Raw genomic sequence first — 4,811 nt, 5'->3', positions numbered from 1 at the left:
GTGTGTGTGTGTGTGTGTGTGTGTGTGTGTGTGTGTGTGTGTGTGTGACAGAGACAGAGACAGAGACAGAGAGACAGAGAGACAGAGAGACAGAGAGAGGAGGCCTGAGGCCTGTTCACATGTTGTGGGATGTGGCATCTCTGTGGAATCCCTGAGGAGCTCAGTGCAGGTTGAAAAGACTTCTAGAAATTTTCTTGCCTCTCCCGAGTGCAGTAGGCCCCCATGTCTGTTTCACTTGTGCATTAAAAACATTAAAGATACAAACATTGGGAAGGTAACACAGAGCCCTGGATCTGGAGGAGCAAGGTTGGCTGGTGGTCCTTGATCAGGGACCCTGGGAGGAAATGAGCAGACTCCTTTACCAGCAGAGCCTTGGTCTTAGGATCCAGGAGCCCTGGACTCTTCCCAGGCACACTCTGACATCTGGATTTTGATATAGACTTTAGCCCCAGATCTATGGGAGATCAATTTCCTGGCAAGATGTAAATACAGAACATTTGGCTTGTGCTCCTGTACTTAGTCCCTGCTTGAGAGGCATATGCCACGGCATTACCAACTAGAGGGCCTGCCTTATCTTCGACTCCTGATTGTAGGGTGCAAAGGCTGTGTGCCAGCCTGGCCAGGCTTCTCTCAGTTCCATGGGGCCCAGCCAGCTGGAGCTTCCTGCATCAAGAGCCTTAGACATCAGGCCACTAGAAGTATCCAGTCAAGGCCACCAGGACATTACAAGAGCCTTCAGAGCACTTCCTGCCTAACTTTGTTGTCCTTTGATGACAGCAGGACAGGAGACAGGCCAGCTGCAACACCCTCTTAGTTCCCAGCTTCACAAAAGCCACACCTAGAGGGAGGAAATGCTGGGGAGACACCCCACCACATGAGTGGCTGCACACCTATAATCCTCCCCCGCTCAGCAGTGCTTCTTATAGTAACCCCATCACTGGAAACTGAGGCTCAGCGAGGTCACACATTCTACACGGGGTGACATAGAGTTAGTGCCTGACACAGACCCTTTCTTCTACATCAGCCCTTAAGCCGACTTCTTTAGCCCTAGCCATGAGACAAGTAAAACAAGGAGGGCCGTGTCACTGAGAACCCACATGGACCTGAAACAATGTGGTTTTCTGCTTCTTAAAGTTCACTGTGAGCAGCCACACCAATGCCAGTCCCTGGTTCACAGACAATATGGCTCCTATATTCTCTTGGACTGTCCCTGCCTTGTGTCAATACCTGTGGTCCTGGAAGGCTCAGTGTAGAACCCACCACAAGGCTGCAGAAACCCAAAGGGGCAAGTGGAGAGATGCTGTCTTAGGGTTTTCATCGCTGTGAAGAGACACCATGACCAAGGTAACTCTTATAAAAGGGCAGCATTTAATTGGGGCTAGCTTACAGGTTCAAAGGTTCAGTCCATTATCATCAGGATCATCAAGGCAGAAACCATGGCAGCATCTAGGCAGACGTGGTGCTGGAAAAGGAGCTGAGAGTTCTACATCTTGATCCAACAGCAGCCAAGAGAAGACTGGCATCTCCAGGCAGCTAGGAGGTGGGGTCTCTCAAAGCCCACACCCACAGTGACACACTTCCTCCAACAAGACCACATCTCCTAACTGTACCACTTCCTGGACCAGGCATAGTCAAACCCCCACATTCCACTCCCTGGCCCCCATAGACTTGTTCAATCACATGAGTCTATGTAAGCCATATCTAGCCATAGCATAATGCAAAATACATTTATCCAATTTCCAAAGTCTATAACAGTCTTAACAATGTTAAAAGTCCAAAGTTCAAAGTCTCTTTTGAGATCCATCCAATCGCTTACGTGTAATCCCCTATAAAATCAGAATCAAAAAGCAGAACATACATTCCCAATATCACAGAATGTATATCACTATTCCAAAAACTCATAATGAGAAATATTGGACCACAGCAAGACCAAAAACCAGCTGGGCAAACTTCAAACTCTGCACCTTCGTGTCTGATGTAAAAGCACTCCAGCTCCTTTAATCTTTATTTCCTCAAACATAAGATTTAGTTCTATTGCACTTCCTGGTGTCCTTTTATTACTCGAACCTTACCTTTTGTGTTTTTCCTTTCTAAGCTTGCTACACTTGATCCAGACGCTCTTCATGAGAGTGAACAGGAGGACAAAGTCTATGCTGGTGGTTTTTGAGACTTCCTTTGTCAATGCAATTAATCGAAATCTCTTTACCTTAGCCTCAGGCGGGCTCTTCAGACAAGGGCAAAAAATAGCAACATTCTTCACCAAAACATCATAAGAATGATCTCCAGAGTTCAAACCACCCTCGACACCAATGTCTCCTTATTTCTACTAGGATGGGTCATTAAGTTCCACTTAAAGCATTCCATGGCTCTCCAAACCCAAGTCCTAAAATCCACAGCTCCTCCAAAGAACAGCATGTTCAGGCCTATCACAGCAATATCCTACTCCTGGTATTCTTTTTTAATTAGGATTTCTAGCTGTAAAGAGACACCATGACCAAGGCAACTCTTACAAAGGACAACATTTAATTGGGGCTGGCTTACAGGTTCAGAGGTTCAGTCTGTTATCAGCATGGTGGGAAGCATGACGCTAAGAAGGAGCTGGTTTTTTGCCCTTGTCTGAAGAGTCCAGACAGGCATGGCGCTGGAGAGGGAGCTCAGAATTCTTCATCTTGAGCCAACTGCAGCCAGGAGACGACTGGCATTTTCAGCCAGCTAGGAGGAAACTTTCTCAAAGCTTAACCCCACAGTGACACACTTCCTCTAACAAGGCCACACCTCCTAACAATGCTATTCCCTGGGTCAAGCATATTCAAACCACAAGATGCCATTCTTCAGGACTGGATCTCTACTTTCTCTCCCTTCCCTTTAAGCTTCCTCTCCTCCCCACCACTCCACCTTCTTCCCAAAAGGAGAGTAAGTGCCACCACTCTCTTCCTTAAACTTCTACATCTTCCCAGCTGAAGGCAATTTGGGGGGTTTGTTTTGGTTCTGGCAAGTCAAGGACCTGTGGTTTGTTTTTGAGTCATGAACTGAATGATGTACTTAACTCCATCAATTTCAGGTCTGACTGACTCGGGATCCATGTGGCTCACTCTAGATAGATAGTTACCCAGCCACAATGAGTCTGTGGGATGGATGTGAGAAAGCCGGATGTTCGGAACAAGAGAAACCTCCCTTATGACCCAATATGTTTGTTAGGCCAGTTGTTCCAGACACTGGCCCAGGGCCTCTCCGAGTTGTTTGGTTTCAGACCCCGGGACAAGAAACTAAGGTGCATATCCTATCAAGGCAGACCTGCCCCCCCCCCCCGGGTTCTCCCAGCATCCCTCAGTCCCTACCTGGCATACCCTTCCCCCAACCCTGAACTTCCCAGCTCAGGAACTGGGCTGCTCTTCCCTTAGGGGCTTTTCTCAGTATAATCTAGACATTTTGGTCTTCCTTCTCTCTCTTTCTCTCACTGAGCACACACTCTGTCTTTTCCTTCTCTTCCCCCTTCTCCTCTTTCTCTCCCCATGGTGACTCCCCTGGCCTCCTTCCTTGGGGGCCAGTGAACTCATCCAAGAGCAGCTTCCCAATAATCCTGTCTTTAATATCATCTGATCTGGCTTGAATTGGCTCATTTCACTGGTGGACAAATAACTTATCACTGGTATCTAAGATTGCTGAGATTGTGTCCTTCACAGTCCCTGGCTTGGCTGTGGTCAGTTTGGTTGCTGGGGTTCAGCCCCACTTGCCTCACGTGTCTGGGTGCTGTCTCTGTTTTGTGCCTATTCTGTGGCACAGATACACTGCCAACAACTTCCAAGGATTCTAGGGCTCTTTGTGGGAACAAGGACTGTCAAACCTATTTGATCCCTCTCTACCTCTGAGGCTATGACATGTACTAGCCCACTGATTGAATGCCTCACTTTGAAGGGTGTAGACCATAGAGGGAGCAGAGGAAGCCTGGACTGGAGTGATCAAGGCCAGGTCATCTCTGGCCCTCATCTGGTCAGCAAGGCAGTGAGAGATCTTCTTACTACAAGCTGTGGTTCTTAGAAAGCACAAGGGGTCTCCAGTTTACTCCTGTAAGTACTCCAACCAGACTAAGGTTGTGAGACCTAAGCCAGGAGTCCCATCGTCCTGTAAGACCTCAAGATCAGAAACAAAGGTCTATTTTGCCAATCCAGGAAGTCAGAGAACAGAGTGAGAAAGGAGGGACCCCCCAAGGGCATGGCACAGAGTCCTTCTGAAACCAGGCCTTTATGCAAGTTTCTCTGGAAAGCTGGCTCTCCTGTTTTTAGTCTGTCTCACCCCACAGAAGGAAGCTTCAGATATGCAAGGTTTGACTTACCAAATGAAACATCAAACCTGAGGGTGTCTGGTGGCCTAGCTCCTACTGTCTCCCAAACAGAGCTCATAGTGCAGGTAGGTTTTCTAACATCTCAAACAGGCAAGGGGCTGGATGAGAGGAAATCTCAACACAGTTTTAATTTGGATTTCTCTGTCAGGTTGAACAACTTGATTCTTATTCAGAAAGTCTGTGAAATGTGTTTTTCCTATGTTTCCCTCACACTTGCAGAGTTTTGGGTTCTACTTTAAGATTTTTTTTCTGTCTTCAAGTGAACTTTTGCACCAATATTAATTAATCTGAGATATGAGCTTTTGGACACAATCAACCCTTGGAATGACTCAGTGAAACTTTTTGGTTGGTGACTAAATCCTGTCCCTAATGGTTTGGGGTTTCAAAGTTCATAAAATAGAGGCTCCAAGAGTTCTCACTGTTAAGGCCTGGGAGGGCCAATGCCTGTCTAGACAGCCATTTTGAAATG

The sequence above is a fragment of the Grammomys surdaster genome, unplaced genomic scaffold (assembly GCF_004785775.1).
Source record: "Grammomys surdaster isolate TR1022 unplaced genomic scaffold, NIH_TR_1.0 344, whole genome shotgun sequence".
NCBI lineage: Eukaryota > Metazoa > Chordata > Mammalia > Rodentia > Muridae > Grammomys > Grammomys surdaster.
Note: the sequence above shows the minus strand (reverse complement) of the source record.